The 26,663-nt window shown below is 36.6% G+C and overlaps 1 protein-coding gene across 2 annotated transcripts in view; it reads left to right on the top strand.

Moving 5' to 3' along the window:
• Positions 1-2,177: 2,177 nt before the first annotated feature.
• The window catches only part of LOC117421117 (leukemia inhibitory factor receptor-like), a 64,019-nt gene continuing 39,533 nt past the window's right edge, over positions 2,178-26,663 (top strand). The window contains exon 1 of one of the 2 annotated variants that reach the window (XM_059025003.1): positions 2,178-2,486. The gene's annotated coding sequence lies outside the window, so the exon portion shown is untranslated. The remainder of the gene's footprint in view (positions 2,487-26,663) is intronic. The other variant, XM_034035075.3, reaches the window with a different exon arrangement.

Raw genomic sequence — 26,663 nt, 5'->3', positions numbered from 1 at the left:
ACAATAGGAATTACAGTATAGTATTGTCCTCAGTAGTAGCCTGTAATCATAGAATTAAGAATAGGGTTTAATAGGGAAATATCAGTTACACTGGTATTATATTATATATTTAACACTTGAAATGTATTTGCTTACGATTGTAAGTCGCCCTGGATCAGGGCGTCTGCTAAGAAATAAATAATAATAATATATTATGTATTTTATTATTTTACACTTCACTTAAATTATTTATTCAGTGTTATCCTGCTTATGTTTAATAATAAGAATCTAAGACAAAAGGGGGCAACTTTGGTCCTAGAGGCCTGAAAATGTTACTGCTGTGCTCTTAAAGACTTTAATGAACTGCTTAACTGACCCATTTCATAATTTTCTGCTAGTTCTTAAATTGACGATTTTAAGAGAGTTATAAAATCTGTTACTGACAAGTAAAATATTAATTTAATATGTATTCAGTATTTTAGGAGGAAGAAATGATACTCCTTGCTGGTGATCTTCGAGTGAAAAGATCACTGTACAATAGAATTCAAGCAACAGACTACAAAAAATTCACAGCGGAATTTATGGTAATTGTATTTGGACGTGAAATGTTGGCTACACATTCTTTGAATGGAAGGAAGACCAGATAAAACCACAGCTTCCAACCAATACAATGGAAAAAGTAATTGGTAAATATACACTTGTAGCTTTTGTATGAAATTATCTAATACAGCATCATTATCTATCATTATAATAAGTACACCATTTTTAAATCAGTCTTATATGTAAATTGCAATGCATACAGCCTGGTATGCATTTCATAATTTTCGTATACCGTTGAGAAGAACGTCAGAACTACATTTCCCATCACCCTCCTGCTCACCTATGTATGATGAGAGTGATGGGGAATGTAGTTCTTCTCAACAGTACATGTGGAGCCATCTTGGAAACGGAGCACAGTGGACTGCAATTTAATAGTGTAAAAAAGTGGTCAGGATGTCAAAAGAAAAACAATTAAAACAATACACACACCTTACTTAAAAGTTGTAGCAACACATGGGAACATGTAACACACACACACAAAATGTGTTACCCTTAAAGTAATGTTTAATAAAGTAATTATTAATTATACCATGTTTTTAGTAATTAAAGTTTCTGCTTTCTGCTGTTTTATAAACCCCATTCTATTATATGTGAACATGTTCTACAATTTACAAATAAATACAGTAATTGGGGGGGGGGGGGAATGTTTTATTACTGTTGACATACATATGTATTACAAAAATATTGAAGTACACACACTTCCGTGGTAATGGATTCATACTGTGGTAGAGGAACAAATGTAATAGAGAAAGGTACTGCATTCATCCTCCAGTAAAGAACCTGTACTGGTCCTGCAGTAGAGAAACTGCAATTGTACTGCAGTAGAGATAGTTGTAGAGAAAACTGAAATGGTAAATTCATACTGCAGTAGAGAAACTGCAATGGTACTGCATTCATACTGCAGTAGAAGAACTGCAATGGTACTGCATTCATACTGCAGGGCATAAACACAATGATAAGGTACTATACTGCTGAAGGTTATTTGCAAAATGGCAAAAATACTTCATTACTGCAGTATTTTTTTGTAAGATATGTAGCTTATTTTAGAAACATATTTATGTAGGATTAATGGTTAGAAGACAAATCTACAACTTCGCTTTTTAAATAAATGTTTCTCCAGAGTGCATGCAAAAAATAGCTGGTTTTCAGCGGGGTCATGTCATTAGTAAAACCCGGCAGAAGTTATCTTTTGAAACTGTTGTATCATCATAGTTCATGATGATATTCGGTCAGGTTTCGATTGCTTTTCCCTGTAAGTCACATGTCAATTAACTGATTGTGTTAATATGTGCTCACCGAATTTTTGTTTGTGTATCGATTCGATTTTCCAACAAAGTGCTAAAAAAAACGTGTTCGGTAAATGTTTACCACAACACTGAAATACCGCCATCTCGTATTTTAATATTAATTAGGTTATTTGCATTTGTAAGGATCATTTATCTGTCTAAAAGAAAACTACATGGAACCACACAAATTAATTCCATCTCCCTCTCCCTCTCCCAAACACTGCTACACCATGTGGTATCCCTGTTTTTAATAGTATGAGAGGTAATTCAACCAAAATGCATTCTGGTCTGTACCATGTCGTGCTCTGACCTGACACAGCCCGTATGGGTGTAATCTGAAAAAACTGCTTGCTTCCCGGAATTCCTTAATCCCGCATACATCCCATTGGAAAACGCCATTTCCTGTGGTGTTGACACTGAGTGACGTCTGACGTTTTTTTCCATCTTTACAAGGAATCTTACTCTGCCTTCAGCTACAGTACTCATGTTTTGCGTACATTGATGTTATAGGAAAGAAAAAGGAAATCCCGACAAAACAGAGGAATAATGTTCAAACAAAAAATTAACTAAACGATATCTTTGACATATTGCTGTTGCAACGCTGGTGACGTGAAAGTGAACGTGAGTAATCAACTGCTGTATTAGCTTTTGTTGGCTTTTTTCCGTCTAATTCTAGATTTTATTTTGAATTAAAATAAACAATCAAATGCTTTGGATTTGTATTTGGAAAGAGATGTTACCGTTTTCCTATCTTCTACCAATATTACACAGTGCTGCTGGTATTTTCACTCACTTTCTGTTTCTAGTTCAGTAATGCAGCGTTTATATAGATAGATATTGTTTAGAAAGTCTACTTCATTTGTTGTGTAGTCATGATTATCAATCTGACGTGATGGCATTTACTATACATAATTGAAATGTTCGTTTTATATAGCACAGAAAGTTGTATTTTAACGGGGTGAGTTGGGGATATTTCACATGGAAATCCATGCAAACTTGTGGTCTGTGGTTGTGAACTATTATAATTTTATAAGCATTTCGTTACTTATCGGAATGTTCAACCTACTACAAATGTACTTCAAAATGACAAAGGACCGGTAAGTAAAATGTAGTATAGTAATGTGTTTTTTTTTTTTTATTGTTTTTTATGTTACTAAAAAAATATTATTATTATTTATTTCTTAGCAGACGCCCTTATCCAGGGCAACTTACAATCGCAAGCAAATACATTCAAGTGTTACAATACAAGTAATACAATAAGAGCAAATAATACAATAATTTTTGTTCAAGTGTGACAAACCACATTTTAATAATACAGCAGATAATAGTGATAGTTACATCAGGATATGATTAAATAGTGATAGTTACATCAATAATAAAATAATGCATACTTCAACCAGTTAAATTCTGAAATTGGTGAGAAACTTTTTTTCACAAATCTGCATCAACTACTTTAAGCGGGAGACACAAAAACACACCTGTCAGAAAAGTGTAGCCTAGTTCTTGCACAAAAGGTTGATTTGCAAGTTACAACAAGCAGGACACAATAGTATGAAAATGTATAATTATCAGCTCTGTGGATTGTGGGTGTGCTCTTGTGGTGCCTGACCAGTTATTTGGTATTTTACTGTTGTATTTTTCCTTCTCATTTTTATTGTATTCTTGGTTTCTGGGAATTCTTGCGCTTTCTCCACAATCCCGCCTGTCTGTCTGGGGTTGCATCAGAAAAAGTATTTCTCATGAATGCAAAGAAACAGCAGGTGACAGATCCATTCTTACATTAACTCAAAATCTGGTGCCATGTGGTCATTGGTAATGTAAAATAGTTGTTTCCAGGGATGCTTTTAGGTTAAAAAATATTTGCATTAAAGGGCAGTCACACATTTTCACAAGAAGTACTGATCAGACAGCAGGGTGATGTGGTTATTTTTGTGTTGTGATTTACTTGATAGATTTGTTACTTGGTGTATGTTTGAAAGTAGTACCATCATTTTCTAAATATAACACACACCCTTTTACACATAAGCACTGCAGAGAGCTGTACACAGGATAAAATATGCAGTATACTTGAGTGCAGTTTACATGCACTCCCAACCTACAAGTGTCCAGTTTCATTAAGGGTAGAATTTTAGAGAAAATCTTTGCCATTCCAAAAAAAATCTAAAATAAAATGTGCAAATAACCAAGGCTGGGTATGGTTTTGGTGGGATTGTACTACTGTATGCTGGCAGGGACAAATCCCCAGTGGGATTCTTTTCAAAACCACAACTATATGTTGTACAACAAAATTATTAATGTTTTTGCCCAGTGCAACCTAAAAAACGATTTTTACGGCAGTAGTGACTGTACACAAAGCTGCTGTGGGAACAATTTTTGTAGCTTACAGTATGTAGTACACTAGAAGCCTAAAGCCGAGGGGACACTAATCTATATGTTACCAGAAAACTGCAGAAAGGGAGATTTCTTTTGTAGAAAGTGACGTGCAAACTACAAACAAAGTTTCGGGCAACTTTATCAAAAGAGAGTTGATTTTGTCGAAGCAACAGTACAACATTTCAACCAATGAGAAGTCACAAGAAAAAGTCATGTGAATATTTCTATTCCAGTAGAAATCAGTAAAAACAAACAGATGTAGTGCTCCTGATTTTCCATTCTTGGGAATGGCAAATTCTGTTTTTCAAAATGACCAATTCCGTGTTTTCCGTTTTTACCTTTTTTTTTAAGAAATAATGTAATTTGAACATAAATAACATTTTTACATTAAAAATCTATTGAATTCATTTTTTTTTTATTTAAGTGCCGGAGATACTGTAGTTTTCTGGAAAACTCTTTCTTAAAGATGTCCACTAGTAGGTCAGTCAATAAATAAAGGTGTTTTTTTTTATTAAAAACAGCTTATTGCTGGTGTTACAATATACAGACTAGTCAAACGAGGGGCATTATTACAAAAATATTCAATTTTCATAAAGTTACAAATTAAATACAATGTTCAAGACATTGTTATACCTCCCATCTGTAGTTTCATCTGCAACAACGCAGACTGGTTTATGCTGTACTTGCTGTAAAACTGCTTGCATGTGTTTCTCGTATGCCCTGGACAGATAGAGTTGTCTTAGTTAGAGCAGCGCTCCTCAACTAGTTTTTTAAATTTAAGGGGACCATATTGGAAAAAAGTTAGGAGTAGGCAGGCTAGAGTATTTTACTCTGCACATTTTTAAGCAATAATAAATATTACATAACTTAATGTTCATATATTGAACAAGACACATTTTACCATATGAATAGTACTTTAATAATAGAACAGTGTGAATATTTAACAGTGTCTTTACAAACATTTAAAATGTATGTGACATATTAATAGTATAACTGTTAAGAAGTGATCAGCGCTTCCACTTTTGAGCTTCTAACTACTGTGCCCTCTGGATACGTATTTCCAAAAGCTCCTTGTTTGGTTTCAAAATGGTGTTTCATATTGTATTCCTTAACTACTGACACACATTAATTGCACAATAAAGACAATGGCTTTGCGTTCGGTATAGTTGGTAAAATAAGTATTTATTGGTCCACTCATTGTTGAATCTACAATTGTCACCATTTTCTGTTCTTACTACAGTGTCTAGAGTAGAGAGAGTCATGTTATAGGAGGCTGTGTGGTCCAGTGGTTAAAGAAAAGGGCTTGTAACCAGGAGGTCTCTGACTCTGCAGCTGATGCATAGTTCACACACCCTAGTCTCTGTAAGTCTCTGTAAGTCGCCTTGGATAAAGGCATCTGCTAAATAATAAACAAACACGAGTAAAAAAAAAAAAAAAAAAAAAATCACTAAAAATCACTCTGAGTACATAGTATTATTAAGGAGTTCATGATAAATTAGAAATAAGTTATAAAACTAAAGGTTTCACCTCAACCACTGTGTCATTTCCTTGTGTTGAGTGGGTGACAGAGTAACGGGTTTGCGATAACTAAATTCAATGAATACATAAATTCAATTAAGTGTTGATGTTTTTTGTTTTTTTTTTGTTTTTTTTTTGGTACATTTCATTTTTCTGTATCTACAACTCCAAAATGATTCCACAGAATAGAACTCACAAAACAGCTAGTTGCTTTTTTTTTTTTTTTTTTTTTTAAAACAACTCGACTCGCACAGCATACAGGCAACGCCGCAACTGAGACATAGGATGCGTTCATGGAGAACATTCTGTGCAGAATCTGACCAATTCTTAGAAGGTCATTGGCTAAATTGGTCAGATTCTGCACAGAATCTGCGCAGAATGATCTCAGTGAACGCACCCATACAGTCCATCAGCGTAACGCCCACAAAACCACCGGTTTTCTCGTTATCCAAAGATCCAAATAAACATACAAAAACGTTTTATACAAGTGTCATCACTGGGCTTCTGGGTAGTGTAGTTTTCAAAGCATTCCATTATTTTTTATAGGAGAATAACAGCGGTAAAAGACTGTTTGCACGATTCCGTCCATGATTCCACGGTCGTGGAAAATCAGTAGCCCTACAGATGGAGAATAGGGTTATCTACAGCTTGATGTGCTGCATCATAACTACAACGGTGTTTGAGTTAAAGTTATAAAGGCTTCGTTTGGTTTTTTTTGTTTTTTTGCAGTAGTAAATAGATCTAGTGAATGTTGTTTTTATGGCAAGCAGTTGCAATGTTGGGCAGGATAGTGTTTCTGGGGCTCAACTATAAATATGTCTGGGTTTGCATGATTTTTTGCTGGGAGTTCAGATACATAAATAAGTACACAATGAGCTAGACAAATTATTTTCATTATCAACCCCAGATATTAATAATATTAATCCTTGATGCTAGGAGAAGGTTTGTTGTGTCTAGTACTGTAGCAAGGGGCAGTTAGTATTTTTTTTTTTTATGTTTTTCTGTTTTTTCTGGGCTGTTTTTCTGACCATTTTAGCACTTAAATAAAACAGTTTAGGGGAAAAAAAGCAACATTTACATTTTAGGAAAAAAAAAAGCATACATACACCAGTGATGATTCTGAATATGTTTTAAAAACTTTTTTTTTTTTTTGTTGATGTCCTGAATTTCTTTTTACAGTTTCTACAAGTTGTAGACTTGTGTTCCATGAAACTAGAGTCAACGTTGTAGAAGCAACAGGTTCTGTTCTACATTTTCTGGCAACATGTAGACTCGTGTCCCCTCGGCTTCACCACATGGTTATTAATATGTTGAAGCAGAGTGAAGTCATCGCTGCCATTTTAAGAAGGACTGGTTCCACAGTAGGTAATGGTATTGGACAAGAAAATCAGTTTGGCTCATTAATTTTATTTCAAATTCCAAATTCTGAGTTAAGTATACAAGGAAATACTTAACTACAAGGCACTAAACAGTGCGTCTAGATATGAATGTTTAGAGAGATTGTGGTAACTGCTCTTTAGGTTTTTAATGCAGCACTGTAACAAGAACTGTTGTGACTATAATCTTGGTCCACACAGCAAACACAAATGCTACAGAGTGAGAACTTTGGTTTTGTAATTGGGCTCTCTTGTATAGGTCTTCAGTACTGTTTGAAATTATTATTATTATTATTATTTATTTCTTAGCAGACGCCCTTATCCAGGGCGACTTACAATTGTTACAAGCTATCACATTATTTTTACATACAATTACATTATTTTTTTAACACATTATTTTTTACATACAATTGCCCATTTATACAGTTGGGTTTTTACTGGAGCAATCTAGGTAAAGTACCTTGCTCAAGGGTACAGCAACAGTGTCCCCAACCGGGGATTGAACCCACGACCCTACGGTCAAGAGTCCAGAGCCCTAACCACTACTCCACACTGCTGCCCCAGAAATGCATACATAATGTGCTGGAGTGAAATATCATTGCTAAAGCCATTACAGATTTTAAACCAGCTGGATTCCTGACAACGCAGATCTTTCCCTTCTATACTTACCATTATTTTTATTTATTTATTTATTTTTTATTCATTAGTGGTTTATATTACAAGAAATTTCAGTAGGCTTTTATGGTATTGAATGCTTTATTGAACAATTTACCATGCTCATGGAAGTGCTTTCATTACATCCTACTGAAATTTGTTAGAAATATTTCAATCCCTATTTGCCCATGCCCTGGCGCAGCTCATAAATACCAGTTAATCAATAAACACTGGTACTATGTTGATATTACTGTACCCCTTTAGATATTACTGTACCAGTCTAAACTCACGTTGGCAGATAACTATTTGGTGACTAGTCTTTATTATCTTCCTACTTAAAAGTATTTATGTATTTTGTTTAATCCACATAAATGATCAACACCAAGAAAAATAAACTGACTGCTGAGAAGACTATAAATTCTATTATTTTATCATGAGGATTTCACAAACATGCTGTCAAGTTCCAGTGCAATCTGCTGATAGTTGCTAATCAACAGACCAGCCAGAGAAGAAAAAAAAAACAAAAAAAAAACAGTCCTTATAGTGTGTCTGTTCAGTGGAGCTCCTAAAATGGTATGGAAACAAGGCTCCCATTGCATAGCAGTTTGATCAATTCCTGGTTTTATTATGAGTTTAAGATACACCTAGGCTTGTTTTCTGTATACTGTACTGTTCGCTAATCAATCGTATTGAAACCTGGAATTGGTCAAATTGCTATGTAGTGGGTGTCTAATTTCCATCCCTGAAGTGCAAGTCAGAAGTCTAAATAAGTAAATAAATATGGTAGTATCACAGTGCTGTGAAATCAAAATAAATAATTACATTTTTTTACATAACAGCAGTAACTAAGCACAAAAGTAGGCACAAAGTTGAAGGCAAAAATAAACAAAGTGTTCTTCAGCATGATCCAAAAAAAAAAAACATACTTCATTTGTTTCTTGAGAGAATTCTTAACACGCGTAAGCAGGTTTTTAGAACTGTATGTTACATTTAATGCATTACAAATAAAATAACTAAATATAGTACTTTAAAAAAAAAAAAAGACAGGCTTAAACTTTTTCATTCCTGTACTCCACTCCTTGTAATAAATACTTTATTTCTTTTCATTACTCAGTTAATTAGGTAAAAACAGGCTGCGCTTGAAAGCTTAAATTTTTTCATGCCCAAATTTCATTTAATTAGGTCATGTATGAAATGTGAATATGCCTGTTACATAGTGTGTTATTCTAGAACCGTGAAAGTGAAAAAGCCTTATACAGGCAGCCTTATCTGTTGATCAACACTTGTAGAAGGGTTGTTATATCTGCTCTCTTTTTACTTGCACCCCATTTTCTTGGTGCTTGATAGAGGTAGTCATGAACCCAGATCATTTAAGAACAGATGCAAGAAGACATTATAAATAAACTACAGTGGTGCATGGTATCAAATTAAGACGCCTATTTCCACAGTATGTTGAGGGCGTTGATTTATGGGAAAACACACAAATCAATTGCATTGTGTTTATGGAAAGCCCACATCCGGCAAGAACAGACTCGACAAGGGAGTGCTGCTGTGCACATTAGGCTTGCTGCAACATGCAGTTGAGAGACATATACTGAGCATGAGAAGAAATGATGGGATGGCTACAGTAGCTGTCAGTGCTTAACAGATCTGACAGATTAAATTATATCAGTTGATATGAAACTGCCTAGCCTCTACATTGTAACTGGAAAAATGGTTTTACCTATAGATATAGAAGATTGGTGCCCAAATTCTATATGGTTGACCTTACAGAAATATACTTGTGAAAGAGCATATGTACACAAGCTTCTTCATCATGTAGCCTGTGAGTTACAGTAAATATTGGTCATTGACCGTCCACCAAAAGTGGTGACTCCACAAGTGTTGGGTTATTATTATTATTTATTTCTTAGCAGACGCCCTTATCCAGGGCGACTTACAATTGTCACAAGATATCACATTATACATTATTTCACATTATACAGATATCACATTATTTTTACATACAATTACCCATTTATACAGTTGGGTTTTTACTGGAGCAATCTAGGTAAAGTACCTTGCTCAAGGGTACAACAGCAGTGTCCCCTACCAGGGATTGAACCCATGACCCTCCGGTCAAGGGTCCAGAGCCCTAACCACTACTCCACACTGCTGCCCCCACTGCTGGGTTTGATAATTAAAAACCCTAATTAGGGGCTCCCGAGTGGCGCATCCAGTAAAGGCGCTCCGCACGGAGTGCAGGATGTGCCCTATAGCCTGGAGATCGCAGGTTCGAATCCAGGCTATGTCACAGCCGACCGTGACCGGGAGTTCCTAGGGGGCGGCGCACAATTGGCTGAGCGCTGCCCGGGTAGGGAGGACTTAGGTCGGCAGGGGAATCCACGGCTCACCGCGCATCAGCGACCCCTGTGGCCGATAGGGCGTCTGTGGTTCTGCAGTGGAGCCGCCAGATCTGTGTTGTCCTCCGGCACTATAGGTCTGGTGGCATTGCTGTGGATCTGCAGTGCGAAAAATGACGGCTTGGAAGGAGCACGTTTCGGAGGACGCGTGTTCCAGCCTCCGTTTCCCGAGTCGGCGGGGGGGTTGCGAGCGGTTAGCCGGGGATACAGATAATAATTGGGCATGCTAAATTGGGGAGAAAACCGGGGTAAAAAAATTGGCGACGACTAAATTAAAAAAAAACAAAAAACAAAAAACAAAAAAAAAAACCCTACTTATTGTGCTGGTTTCAAAGGAGGCCTCCATGCCTTTAGTTTACAGTGATATGGTGATCAAAAATAATTTCTTTCTGAAATGTTGTTACAGATCCTACAGTAGTAGATTTTAGTTACTCACTTTTCCTAAATAATGCACATTCCAATCATGACAAGAATGTAAATCGCAATCGCACGGTTTCTGTGCATGCTCATTGCGCACTGTTTAGCAATTATGAATGAGGTTTTAGAGGGGTCAGTGTTAAGGAATGTATGTCCTGCTGATTACAATACACAATGAAGTAGCTTTCCAAATGCTACGTTTATCTGCCAAGCTTTTTCGGTATATAAAAAACAGACTCCAGCCAATTGTGCAACTCTTCATTGGTTATCTGGGAATGAGGTTAATGGTTTCTTGCTAACTAAGCACATTTGCTTTAAACAACAACAAAAAGATTGTGTGCACTCCTTTGCTTCCTGCAATCTGTCAAACTTTGAAGTAGCAAGGCTTTTTATATCTGTACAAGGACAAGCTGTACTAAACAAGCCTGATGAAAAACATAACTGTATAATATGCACAAAGTAAACAACAGAACAAAACAAGCACACATGGCTGCCCTAATCTCTACAAACCAGTTCATGTAATTAAAATAGTTAAAGAGAGCCAAAAAGGGAAATGGACCCATATGGTGAAAAACAATATACAGCAAATAGGATTGCCTGGAAACATGACACATTTTCAGTTCCCCTGAATTTCCTGGGAATACTGTAAGGAACCATTGAGGTCATAACCTTTCTTCTTATTCTCCACCCACACATTCAACAGAGTTTGTAATCATTTTGGAACTGTTTCAAAGTCACTGCTCTTTCAATTCACACTTGTATAATGAGCAGAAAGCAATCAACTGCTTGCATATTTACCAGAGGGCTTTTCTATGCAAACATGTAACGTACAGTATATACTGAAGTCATCAAAAAATATTCTTACATAATAGGAAGTCTTTTTGATGACTGAAATATCCTACTCATAAAACATGATTTTCAATACCTTATGCAATGTACCAAAGCCAGACTTTTGCCTAGGAGTAATAGACTATATTTAGAAACATTGTCAAATGATATTTAGGGTAGTGCCATAAATATCAGAATGCTTGCATTTTTTAATAGGAGAAACCTACATTTTGATGTTCACAGAATTCAAATATGCATGCTACAGTTTAAAATCATTTTTGCAATAATTTTTGACACAGTGGGGCCGATATTACTTCTAATAATTATTCCTGGAAATTATTTCATTTTCTGTTCGTATCAACTTTACAAAAAAAAAAAAAAATACAGAGCTGCGATTGGTCGGTTTAATCTACAAGCCAGCAGATAGGCAACCTTCCAACAATCCCCCTAAAATGACAGAAAATACTGCTTCAGAACTGCTCGGGATCGAGTACATGAACAGACGTATCCATTATTCAAAGAAGCAACGTGTGGGTGAGAAAAGGTAAGGAAGTAATGATTTATTCCTTAATACTAACATTTACTGTATTTATGTGAGCACTCCAAACAAGAAATGGCGCAACACTCGCCCAATAAGTTAAATTATAAAATGGCTTGGATAAATTAAGTGCTGTGATTGGCTTAACAAGATCACATGACCTTGCGGTAAGAATTGTCTTTCTGCACGGCTATGACATCATAGACCAACTTACTTACCTGATCTATTAATATTACTACACCTTTAATAGTAACAATTATCTAAACAGTGTAGGTAAAAATGTTAACATACAACTGAAACAGTATTTAAATCACCCAACAATGTGTTTTTTTCATCTCTGTCACTAATAATTGGCAAAAATTGGCAAATATACTGTGGTATTTAGTCAGAGAATTGAACAAAGAAAACTGAGGCAAGCAGTAGCAGTAACACTATTCAAAAGCCATCTGATAAATCACCACACAAGTCTCTCAGCATGTTATATGTATATATATATATATATAATTTATGCAGCTGCGGCAGCATCTACTTATTAAACTAAATATCGCCTTAAAAACTCTGACAAGTGAGTATGCTATGTTTAAATTAGACACAACAGATACATCTCACCACTACCCTCCTTAAACATATTTAAAACAAAATTAAAATCTCTACTGCTCTCTTTTGACACAACCGTTGGGCTTTTAAATAAGGTCGGGTTCGGCATAGAATTCGATTGTGCTCGCCGCAGACGGGAAGGACTGCAGCACTGTGCAAACTGACTCGGAAGTCATTCAGTCCACATATCATCTAATGCTGGTTTACAATCTAGGGAAATTTTGCCGGTTACCGGCCATCGATGTGAAAACATCCTCTGAAATTATTGTTCAGCTTCTCTTGAAGACCACAAAGCCCGAGTAGGATCATTTCCTACCAAAAAAAAAAAAAAAAATCTTTGAAAATAAGGAAATCATACAGTATGTTCCAATGAATTAGTTTTTATTTGCTTCTTTAGAACAGTTTTTAGAACATGGCATTATTTTAGAACATGACATTTTCATGGTCTGGTTAAAGGGTGCCATAGTTTAACATTGCATGCTTTTCCTTTTAGTCTTTCAAAACATATAAATGGGTAGATCTGCCAAAAAGCTCTGTGGTTAGTGTAGGCTTTGTTTGTATTTAAAGTATATGAGTGATTCAAAACCAGGGTTGATTCATCCTAGACTGAAGCTTGAAGCAAGATGATAGATGATTTTCTGTCTGGATAAAATAACATCCAGATGAAATAGCAAAATGATTTAAAGAGCCATCCTAGCTGGTGCCTATAGGAATCAATTCTGGGCAGTTCTGCGGATTTCGGTTCTTTTAGTCAGCAGCCTTTTAATACAGACATCTAAAGCTACTTTTATATGGTAAATGTTTAAAAAAAAATACAACAAAGGACCGAAAGATTTTCAGCAGAAGAAAAGGGTGAAGAGTAATAATATTGTTGGAGCTAATAAGGAGAATCTCTTATCGACAAAGGACACAAATAGGAGGATAATCATTGATGTGGCACAGTGCCATATATGCCAGCTGCCAGAGTTTCTCTGTTTGCTGTGTGCTGGAGGTTTTCAACAAACAGTGTTCTACTGTGTATGGTTCACTTTGAGTATTGGAATGTAATGTTTGTTCTTTTAAATTTTTGTTGCCCATTCTGAAAGGTTTCTATTTAGCTTTCCTACATTTTGGCATGTAGCTTGATATATGTTGGTAGGCTGGGAGGGGCATTCACTTTTTTAAACTGTTAATATTCCAGAACCACAAAACATTGACACTGAATATATAGAGCTAGAATATTTGCAATTGGCAAGCCAGTTGAAAAAGACCACTGCATTCACAGCATCTCCTGGCTCTCTCGTTTTTTCAGATACGGTTCTGTCAAAAGAATGTTTTTTGTACAGCCCTTTATTTTATGTGACATTTTCAGTGTTCTCTTGGTTTTAAAACTGTGCTTCCCTGAACCCAAAGATTATACCCAGAGTCGTATTAGAAATGTATTAGAGGGTGTGAAGCAGGCATGCTTCAACACGATGGAAAAAACCAACCTCACCTACACTGTGTTATGCCATGCCTAGCATACTCCATCCAGTGTGGGCTTCATGGATCAACAATACACAGTTTTCCTTTCTTTAGATCAATCGCTCAGTATTTTCTTTGTAACCATATGGATGTCATCTGTCTACCATGTATACAGTATTTCACTCAAGACATGATGTCAGGATAAATAGGCCTGTATGATAATGGGATTGCTTTGGCGTGTTATATCGAGGTAATAATTATTTGTTTTTTGTTTTATTTAGCAGACGCCTTTATCCAAGGTGACTTACAGAGACTAGGGTGTGTGAACTATGCATTAGCTGCAGAGTCACTCACAATTACTCTCACCTGAAAGATGGAGCACAAGGAGGTTAACTGACTTGCTCAGGGTCACACAATGAGTCAGTGGCTGAGGTGGGATTTGAACCAGGGACCTCCTGGTTACAAGCCCTTTTCTTTAACCACTGGACCACACAGCCTCCTATGCAAAGGGGGCGGGTTATGTTATTACCCCAACAGGTGTCAATAATTACTAGTGTTATCTTAGCTGTTTCTTTTTTGCGGTTCTGTTATTGATTAACAGAATGGCAAAGAAAACAATGGCAGAGCAGCGTCCAGTTTTTGTATAATATTAGACAGGATCTGATATCTCTGATGCTATCTCCAGCTTTGCTTCTGTTTGTCTGTTATCACAGTATACAGAACCTTATCAGCGCAATAAAGCTAACTGAATCCACTTATAGCACTCCAGCAGTATTACGCTACAGGTGTCTTCTGGTTTGATGGGTATTTGTCAAACCAGTGCATTTTGATTTAATTCGGTCAGTTCCTATGAAGACACTCTGTTATAGATCTGTTAGTGTCTGTCCTTTTTTGAAATCAGGAACACATTACACATATTAGTGAAAAAGGAAACTGAATCATACTGATTTCTTTTGTTCAATGGGCAGATAACAGGACAAGTTAAGTTTATCTTGTCATTGCCTTGTAAAACGTGAATTGGATTATGTGTATTTACATAGTCACTGAGCCAGGGGGTTATATCATTCACTGTGTAAATAAGTATAGTGAGGCCAATGCCTGCGTCTTAAACCCAACTGTAGAGCCACTTGTAGAATCCCATAGATGAGCCTCTTATTTTGACAAGTTTATAAAGTTAGGGGTTATGTTGACTAATTGTGCTGATGAAAAGAATAAGGTCTCAAAAGTGATTGATCTTTGGGCTACACAGAAGTACAAACGTAGTAGAATTGTGTCCCCAGTATTCTTGAAAGGATTGGGGTGGTTCTCACTCAGGATAGAGTACATGTCTCCAGAACAATTTTAGGAACATTGTAAAATGTATCGGTATGTGGTAGAATCTGAGCAGACATTTTCCAAAAATGAAAAGCCCATTTTCTCAGAATTGGGGTATGATTTAAATGTGTGAATCATATTTAAGTCCGATCCTGTATTGTGTAATGTTGTCCATGACTGTAGTAACTGATAGCAAGACTGTCATGATTTATTTATTATATTTATTTATTTATTTCATTTAAATAGCACCTTATGACATAGACCCTAAGGTGCTTTACAGAAAACATAATACACACAGCATAATAAAACATTAAAATAACATAGATAATAAAAATTTCAAATAAAAATAAATACATTGCCATCATATTTAAAAAAAAAAAAAACAGTAGTAATAAAAAGACTATAATAAGGCCTGTGTATATAAATAAGTATTCAATATTAAAAACAGCAAGACTCCTAGCTTCTCTGACACAAAAGGCAGAGAGTTCCATAATGTAGGAGCCTTATAAGAAAAGGCTTTCCTCCCATACTATTTGTATTTACCCTTAGAAAAAACCAAGAGCCCTTCATCCTGAGATCTATAATTCCACTTAGGAATGTATTGGATCAACAGCTCTTGTAAATAACTGGGTGCTAATCCATTAAGGGCTTTATAAGTTAAAAATAACATCTTAAAATCAATTTGAAACTGCACAGGAAGCCAGTGTATTTGTATGATTGCCTGTTGTTTCTTTAGTGAACTTGATAACCCTGCCATATAAAGGGCCACATATTTTTAGCTGGCAAGAATGCTAAAGCAAAAATATGAAATGGCAGAGTAGCACAGATATTGAATTTGCCTTTCTGATGAAAGATTGTCACAAATTTAAATCTATTTAAATTGCATGAAATCTGAATTCTATTAAACATTCCACATATTATAAACAGCAGTGCTTGCATTTCACTTGTAAAGAATAGGGGGAAAGTCCTCCCAGAGGGTTACAATTTTGTGGGGTGATTGGGAATTTTACAAAACCTAATAAAAAGGAAAACTGACACCAAATCTTTTTATTTTAGTTTTCCTCATCAAAATTCTCAATTTTTCTCTGTAAGCCACCTTGGATAAAGCCATCTGCTAAATGAAAAAAAGATATAATAATAAAACAAACAAACATTTTGACACCCATATATTAGAATGCAAAGAAGGATGGTTAGTGCAAAGCTCTCACTTAACATTATCTGCAGGTAACAGATGAATAGGAGGTGTTTGTAAAGTGATTTTACACAAGCATGAGATTTCTACTTTAACAGAGAACATTGACTATTTTTTTTATTTTTTTATTTTTTTTGACACCCTGAGTGAAAATAAAATTGCTGAACCTGTAGGTTATAACAGACATTCATCACAGATCTGAGCGACTGAGTGTTGCTCTTTCTTGGTCAGTAGTTCTAGCTCTGTAACTTCCCAAAGATCATTTAGAGATATGTCAATTGCATTTCAGTTATCTTAAAACACATTTAGATATCTAACACATCTCCAGATCTCAAAATGACAGACTTCCAGTTTATTTAACGTGTCTCAAAATGCAAGATATACCAAAATGATTTTAAGAAAAGTGAAGGCCTGTCTGTTTAAGACATTTCGAGTATACTTTTTAAACATTTTCTCATTCTGAAATAAATAATGGAGTGCTGCAAAGCTACGTCAAGTTTTGCTCAGATATTGGAGAAAGCTGTGTTGGAAGGGATTAAAAAATTCCAAATGGAGAATTATTGGATATAATTGTAGCAGCACAACAAATTATATGGGGTAAAACTTATGACACACAACAACATTGTTAATCAGCAGATGCTTCTTTTGGTGTTCAGTGAAGAAGCTGATGTAACAACTCAAGCATGTTTTTATATGCCATGTATAGGGCTCTTCATTTTGTTTTTTTATTTTTGGTCACATGCAGGGGGTAACTGACACTAGCTTTAATTGCATTTTTCTTTCTTGACTGAAAGTTGCTTTACAGCAGCAGGCAGAATTAAAATGGAGAATCTGGTAGTAGCTCCTGCAGTCCATTCTCATATCTGATTGGCTTATTACCTGAATTCATATAATTTACAATGTTCCTCTTACTAGACAGCTTGTGTGTCCAATGTGCAATCTGAGACTATGATACCCTGTCTTATAAGAAGATATGGGTACCATATCTTCTTATAAAATGGCTTGGATAAATTAAGTGTTGTGATTGGCTGAACACGATCACATGACCGTGCGGTAATAATTGTATTGCTGCCTGGCTATGACATCATAGACCAACTTACTTACATGATCTATTAATATTACTATGCCTTAATAATAATTTAAAAAAAAAAGTGGGGCCCACTTTTCTAAGTTAGCGCAACTTCAAAACATCCTAAGATGTTTCACTCACAAGGCAATAAAAACTATAGTCGAAAGGGAAGGAAGAGAGAAGAAAGATGGAACATGCCTTTTGCCTATTTTTTTTTGAAGTATAAACTATGGGAAAAGAGTGTTTTGCCAAAGGTGTCATTTCCCTAAAACACAGGATAGAGTGCCATCACCTTTCAAGTTGTCATAAAATTTGGGGTGCACGAAAGCTTTCCAGCCATCTGGCTGCTTCACTTAATATTGAAATCAAATTGTCTAACTAACTTAACTAATTCCAAAACCCAAATACAAGCTCAATCTAAAACCCAGTTAATTTTGTAAACTATAGTTTCTCGTAAAATGTATGTTTCTCCAACAGTGAAGGGAAATTATATATATATATATATATATATATATATATATATATATATATATATATATATATATATATATACAGTACTGTGCAAAAGTTTTAGGCAGGTGTGAAAAAATGCTGTAAAGTAAGAATGCTTTCAAAAATAGACATGTTAATAGTTTATATTTATCAATTAACTAAATGCAAAGTGAGTGAACAGAAGAAAAATCTACATCAAATTCATATTTGGTGAGACCACCCTTTGCCTTCAAAACAGCATCAATTCTAATAGGTACACTTGCACAAAGTCAGGGATTTTGTAGGCATATAGTCAGGTGTATGATTAAACAATTATACCAAACAGGTGCTAATGATCATCAATTCAATATGTAGGTTGAAACACAATCATTAACTGAAACAGAAACAGCTGTGCAGGAGGAATAAAACTGGGTGAGGAACAGCCAAACTCAGCTAACAAGGTGAGGTTGCTGAAGACAATTTACTGTCAAAAGTCATACACCATGGCAAGACTGAGCACAGCAACAAGACACAAGGTAGTTATACTGCATCAGCAAGGTCTCTCCCAGGCAGAAATTTCAAGGCAGACAGGGGTTTCCAGATGTGCTGTCCAAGCTCTTTTGAAGAAGCACAAAGAAACGGGCAACGTTGAGGACCGTAGACGCAGTGGTTGGCCAAGGAAACTTACTGCAGCAGATGAAAGACACATCATGCTTACTTCCCTTCGCAATCGGAAGATGTCCAGCAGTGCCATCAGCTCAGAATTGGCAGAAAACAGTGGGACCCTGGTACACCCATCTACTGTCCGGAGAAGTCTGGTCAGAAGTGGCCTTCATGGAAGACTTGCGGCCAAAAAGCCATACCTCCGACGTGGAAACAAGGCCAAGCGACTCAACTATGCACGAAAACACAGGAACTGGGGTGCAGAAAAATGGCAGCAGGTGCTCTGGACTGATGAGTCAAAATTTGGCTGTAGCAGAAGGCAGTTTGTTCGCAGAAGGGCTGGAGAGCGGTACACGAATGAGTGTCTGCAGGCAACAGCGAAGCATGGTGGAAGTTCCTTGTAAGTTTGGGGCTGCATTTCTGCAAATGGAGTTGGGGATTTGGTCAGAATTAATGGTCTCCTCAATGCTGAGAAGTACAGGCAGATACTTATCCATCATGCAATACCATCAGGGAGGCATCTGATTGGCCCCAAATTTATTCTGCAGCATGACAACGACCCCAAACATACAGCGAAAGTCATTAAGAACTTCAGCGTAAAGAAGAACAAGGAGTCCTGGAAGTGATGGTATGGCCCCCACAGAGCCCTGATCTCAACATCATCGAGTTTGTCTGGGATTACATGAAGAGAGAGAAGCAACTGAGGCTGCCTAAATCCACAGAAGAACTGTGGTTAGTTCTCCAAGATGTTTGGGCCAACCTACCTGCCGAGTTCCTTCAAAAACTGTGTGCAAGTGTACCTAGAAGAATTGATGCTGTTTTGAAGGCAAAGGGTGGTCACACCAAATATTGATTTGATGTAGATTTTTCTTCTGTTCACTCACTTTGCATTTTGTTAATTGATCAATATAAACTATTAACATGTCTATTTTTGAAAGCATTCTTACTTTACAGCATTTTTTCACACCTGCCTAAAACTTTTGCACAGTACTCTGTGTGTGTGTGTGTGTGTGTATGTGTGTGTATATATATATATATATATATATAAGGGATAAAAACTATTAAAGACTATTGGATAACTCGACAATGTCGTTTCACGTGACTGAGCTCTGACTGGAAATGGATCATTCATTCATTCATTCGCAACTACCAAGTGCAGTGGGTTACAGTATCAGTTCACAATGAGTGAGAAGCAAAACCATTATTTCTTGTTCAACTGGCTTTAAAGCTCAGGTTATTCGGGATAACAAGCTTGTCAGCAGAACAAAGCGGGTGTTTTTACATGCGAAACAATCGACAATGCTTGATTTCTGTGTGAAACTGAAAGTTATTTAGTATTGTTTTTGTTCTCAGAGTTTAAGCCGTCAAATTAGGCAGTACAAACCAAGAACTAAAAGTATAGTCAACAGTTTGTGGTTGGATTGTTTTCATAAAAATAACGCTGTAGTACTGAGTTTGTACAGTATTGTATACTGTAATTGATTAATTCACTGAAGTTCGTTCAACCATTTTCATAAGGACATTTAACTAAAAATAAACTTGTAAATACTGTAAATGTGCGAGTTCTGTTACTTATATGCATGTTGATGCCATGGCTCATGTGCGCCCGTGGTTAACTCGACACCCTGGCTAAGTCAACAATAAATGGCATCTCCATGGGGTGTCGAGTTAACCAAGGTTGACTGTATATAATGGGAATTGATTTGTTTCTTAATACAAGGACGGTAAAATGCGGCTGAAGTTTATCTGAGTGTCGTATATATCCAAGTGCTTACTGTATATTTGTTGATGCAAAACTCCAAAAGTAACATGTAAAAAAAAAATAACAAAATACATAGTTCAATATTAATTGTTACTATAATACTTATTTTTTGCAAAATTGTTCGTGTATTTATTTTTTATTTTTTTAAAATTTGCGCTTACATTTTTTAACTTGGGCACACATGTGCATCTAAAGCCCCTTTCACACTGGCTTGCTCTACCCGGGTCGGAACCTACCCGGGTCAGAACCCAGTGTCATGCGGATTGGCTATGTGATTCCACACTGCTTTTGATAATGCAGGGTTGACCTGGGTGACAGACACAAGTACACAATACGCGTCCAAGCTTCACTGGATTGAACTGTCGGCCCAAATGTTGATTAGAGCAAATGTTTCTTCATCCCTGCTGCAATCTGGCTCATGGTGTGTCTCAATCAACAAAAATATGGCTAAACGGAATAAACAAAAACATTCCTTGCGGTAGTGAAAACTTCACGCAGGCATGGCTGTTATTTCATCGGCTTATGAATGGCTGCCTGCATTTTGTCTCGCTCAAAGTGCGTCAACCCACATCCTGAGGTGGGTCGCTGGGACCTGGGTCAACCCGGGTATGACCCAGGTTCGTGGTTTCACACTATGCGGGATTGTGACCTGGGTAGCCAGAACCCGGGTCCGGACCCGGGTAGGAGTGCCAGTGTGAAAGGGGCTTAAGAAAAAAGTTAGGGAAGAGTCCTTCTCAATATCACCCAAGAGCACTTTAAACACCACTACCATGGTGCCCTGCACATTGTCATATGTTTGCAGATGCTAAGAACACTGGGCTAAATTGGAGCTCATGGGCAAGGCAAGTTCAAGCAATGTTTTTTCCTATGTTGACACCACAAGTCTCATAGCACGTTGATCCGAACACTTTCACAAGTGTTCGGTTTGTCACAAAATAAATAAACAAACTGAAAGAAAAGGTTGCTTGCGTATGTAACGTTAGTTCTGCTGAGAAGTTCATGGGTTGGTAAAGGTGACCTGCATGTCCTAAGTTCCTTCCGTGCCAAGCCTTCCAGTAAAAAATAAATACATCAATAATAATAATTACCCCGGACAAAAGCACGGAGAGGCCTGGAAATAATGTTTGCTTAGAGCTGCATTTCCAAATGATTTTTTTTTGTAATGTAATGATTGTGAGAGGATGATCTAATTAATAAATTGTCTGACACTTGCTTTAAGTGCAAATGAATCACAAAGTGGCAGTTGGTTAGCCTTTACAATATTAGGTCCTGGGGGATCATGTAGGCTATTTTACTATGAATATTAAAAATGAAAATACACATTTTCAGGCACTAAGACCAATATCTGTCTTTTTAAATTACATTTTATAAACAAGTACCATGATAAATCCTTGTGAGGTTCTGGAATGCTTGAAATATGAAACTAAAACCATTCAAGTTTCACAGAACACTGCTGGGAAGAGGTTGGAGTGTCAGGAAAGGTGCTTTGTTGTATGACTTGCTTGTGCACAGAATACCTGTTTTACTAATTCTTTCAGCTCCATGGAGCAATGGAATTGAAATATATATCTTCCATGCCAAGTGCACTTTAGAGATAGTTTACAGTGCTGATTCTGTATACAATTGTCATTATTATTTAAGCAACAGGAGTTTGCTTTGCAGTTTCCTTAGTTCTCTACTTTACTTTGTCTAGTAGAAGTGAAAGTAAACCCCCTCCTCCCCATGTTGTGTGGGCTTCTACTTGTTATCCTCTTTATCAGTTCAAGTAGCAGTGTAGAGGCTGTTTCAAGGCTGGGAAGAATTTCACGAACGGGTCAGGACCTTTTCATTGTTTTTGTACTTTAAGTATGGTGCCAAGTTTCTTGGCTCTGTACAAATGGAAGTTTCATTGTGAAACGAACTAGGCTCTTTATTCTTTGTCTTTCACACAAGCCAGGTGTTTCATGCCTAACGCTGAATAGCTGAAAACAGTTACCCTCAGTACCTTTTATTAAAGTCTTTTGTGCACACAGACATAAGGTATGGGTCTTAGTGAAATGAATAATTGGGTGCATGTGGGGTTGGTGTATTCAACCGAGACTTACATCTGATATATTATACAGTACCCTGTAATGCCTGGAAGGGTTGTGAGTACATACCTGATGTGTTGTACAGTTCCCACACTGCCCCTGTATTTATGGTAAGGGTGTAACAGATCTCGACAAACAAGCTAACAGCATTCAGCTAGCCTGAAGTGTTTCGGGGCAAATTGTGGCAAGCCTGCCCAACCCATTGGTTTCAAACTAAACATAGTGTGTTAATAAATACTGGGTTGTCATGTCGACTGCAAGTTGACATTGTAACATTGGAAGTTGATTTAAAGTTAAAAGTAGTTTTAGTCAATCTTAGGCAATACTGTATGTATTGCCATCACTTGTTCCTATATGAAATGTGCTTGAACTATGTTAATGGTGTATTTGATTTTTAATGGTATTTTTTTCATGGGGAACAAAAAAATTGGTGAACACCTTTTGTACTTTTCAATGTTGCACTTCTGCAAGAGAGCAGAGAGCAGCTGCAATGACTGATGAAGCCAGATTTTGACAAACCTTCATTGTGCTTATAAGTTGTATAAAAGGCAATTGAAAAACTGTAATTCTATAAAACAGACCATTCTATACTGTTGGTTCTCTTTTTAGCGTCCCAATTTCATTGTGTATGAGAAACAGTACAAAAAAAATTAGTAAGATACTGCTCCGAACAACCATTGAATTGCTCCATCCAGCAACTAAGTTGTTTCTTTCTCATTGTAAACCATTACAACTGTTGTATTACTCTCAGAAAATGTACTTTTGTTTTTGCATTTGCACTTAAATCTAGAGAACCACTTTGTAATGGGGAAGCAATAGGGCCCGAGGAGATGTTGAGAGGCTAAGGCAAGAAGTAGAGCAGCATATAATACTTATAGCCGAACAAAGTTTTGTTTCACGAGGCACCGGTTATTGCGCAAAAACAACAACAAAAAATTAAAAAAATAAACTGTTTATAAACAAAACAAAATTCAATAACGAGGAATTAAAAAAAAATAATAATAAAGTGATATTAATCCTAGCCAGCACTGAGTTTCGAATAAAATCTCCCTCAATTCTTGCCATGGTTTACCCTCTACCCAGATGACCTGCCCATGGTACACTGTGTCCTCTGAAAGTTTGAGGAATCGTTAGTTGCTCCGACTTTCCTTCTTGTCTATACAAAATACCTTGTCTCGCTTTCCTTCTGCACCTGGGGTTATGCCTGTCTGCACTACCCCTTCCACCTCAGCCAATTTCTGGTAATATCCTTTAAGTGTAGGATCTTCCAACTGTAGCTGACTTATATTATGAGGAAACCATTCTATGGGCAATGGTTCTGGTAGCTCCATGTCCACTCTCTGTCCTGACCCCACAGAATTCTGAAATCGCTCCCTTCTCTTTTGCACCTCTATCCTATCTCAAGAATGGTAAGTCTTCCCACAGATCAGGCTTTTGAGCCTGACGTTGGCTCTGGCATTGCGTCTCCACCACGCAACAAGGTTTACTGTCCTTCAAGAGCTCCACTAATACCAGCAAGTCCTGCCCTAAAATCACAGGCTTGGGTAGCTCCTCCATTAAAACTACTGTTAGAAAATATGGCTGTCCTAACACCTCTATATACACATCGGCTGTTGGGTGTATACGCTCATCTCCATGGATCAAGCAAATCTTAATCTTAGCTGCTTTATTTCATTGACAGATAGGTATTAAGTGTCTCTTTATCAATGTCTGGCTACTCCCACTGTCCCGCACACACCTCCCTCCCATTCACCCTCACTTGTAGGGTTGTACTGTTATTGTCTTTGGTTGGTGTACATAGCACAGATTATCTGATTTGTTTTGTCGTAACGGACAAGCAGGTTTTATATGCCCTTCTTGACCACAGTAAAAACATTATTTTGCCTCTCTGAGTTTTCACTGCATTATTATAACTAGGCTCAGGGATTTGACCACCTCCCCTCTGAACCCCAGCAGACCTACCCCAGCCCTGGACACGTGCACCCCCATTTTATATTTATTTAGTCAGAGAACAGAACAAAAAGAAAACTCTGAGGCAAGCAGTAGCAGTAACACTATTCAAAAGCTATCTGAGAAATCACCACGCAAGTCTCACCAATAAATACTGTATATGCAGCAGCGACATCTAGTTATTAAACTAAATATCGCCTTATAAAACTGACTAGAGAGTATGCAGTGTTTAAACTAGACACAACAGGTACATCTCACCACTACCCTCCTGCTGTCTGCTGACACAACAGTTGGGCTTTTAAACAAGGTCGGGTTCGGCATAGAATTATTTTGTGCTTGCCGCGGACGGGAAGGACTGCGCAAACTGACATGGAAGTCGTTTAGTCCACATATCAACTAATGCTGGTTTTCAATCTTGTGAAATTATGCCGGTTACCAGACATTGGTGTGAAAACAGCCACAGAAATTATTGGTCAGCGTCTCTTGAAGACCGCAAAAAAAAAAAAAAAACACACTCGGAAGCCCCTCCCTTGAGTGCCAGTGCAGTGCAGTGCAGTGTTTGGCTGTTACATGAATCCTCCCTCAGATGTGGGAAATCAGTCTGCTTTCAATTCACAAATGCCATTTCATCTTGAATATTTTACTATAAATGACAATGTTCAATGTAATGTTTATGGCAAATAAAAAAAGTAAAATATATGTTACAATCAAACAGTCTTCAGGAACTATTTTTTCTCAGTGGAAGGATACATAACATATTTCTTAGTTTTTTTCCTTAATAAAGCTATTTTGTGTAATTATTTTCAAGAAAAAAGTGTAGCCGTTTGATAAGAAAAATAACCCACTCCAGGGTGTGCTGTAAGACAATTTTTACCGCACTTGCTGGGTGGTTGAAGGGACTCAGCCTGCGGCCTCGTGCCTCACAACACACCCATGGCGTGCGGTACGAAATGTCTTTCTCATCACCAAATAGATGAAAATAACTAAAACTGAAAAATATATTTGTTTTAAATGTTTTTAGAGGGCCAAGTATTTATTTTGTATTTGTTTACTTTTATTAACTAAATAGTAAAGCACCTTGATTTTAGGAGTCACCTGTAAATGGCAATACTTTAAAAGGTGTAATGCACGTCAGTTTAAAAAAAAAAAAAAATGTAGTAATGATTGAGCAACAGTTATGACCCTGGGGCGGCTGTTTCCGTGCTGTGATAAAGTTGAGTACACACATCTCCCAGCTAATTTTCATACATCTTACCCTTTATTGGTTTTCTAGACTTTACTTTTATGTAGTCTTTGACTCAGAGACCTTTTTTCCTTCTATTCTGTGTTGAACATGGGAAACCACTGCATGTGGAGTTTACTTGTCTGTAACGCCTGAAAGCAGAAACGTTATGCTGATGAAATAAAAAAGATAATGTTTTTTAAAACCAAGGTCCATGATTCCTAACCATTATTAAAAAGGGGATCTCTATCACACATATGGGACCAAAAATACCTATATTCATATTGCAAACAGTAAAATCAAAGTGCAGCTTGTGTATGGAAACTGAATGCAGTCAATTCTTTTAGTTTTATTAAAGACCACGTGGAATGTATTTACAAGAGTGCCCACTATACAGTATGTTTTTTTGACATTTAGCATTGTAGAGTTGCCAGGTGTTTGAAGTATTAAGTGTCTCATCCTAAGATTGAAATGCTATTATGGCACTAAAGTCCTTTTAAAAAGTATTTGTTCTTTCCATTAATCAAATAGTAATTGCCTGGGGGTAAAGCACTATGTTTACTGTCTATTGTTAGTTTATTTCTCAACACCATGTGTTAGAAATGTATTATTGCTGTGTGCTCTGTGCAGTATGGTTTATAACCATAAAGGCAAAATGCACATGGATCTGATTTATATAAACGTACTTTTACCCAATCACATTTCTCAATCAGCAAATGCAACTATGTTATGTCTTTGTGTGTATATATATATATATATATATATATATATATATATATATATATATATATATATATATATACAGTATGTATAAGGATATGTGTGATATAAAACCTTTCTAAGTGTTTCTATAGTTATTTGCCTTAAAATGTTACTGCAGTTACGTGGCTTACAAATGCATTTTACATACATAATCTATTTTAAGCCTCTATAAAGTTTA

The sequence above is a fragment of the Acipenser ruthenus genome, chromosome 1, assembly GCF_902713425.1.
Source record: "Acipenser ruthenus chromosome 1, fAciRut3.2 maternal haplotype, whole genome shotgun sequence".
NCBI classification, from domain to species: Eukaryota; Metazoa; Chordata; class Actinopteri; order Acipenseriformes; family Acipenseridae; genus Acipenser; species Acipenser ruthenus.
Note: the sequence above shows the minus strand (reverse complement) of the source record. Positions and strands in the feature narration are given on the sequence as shown.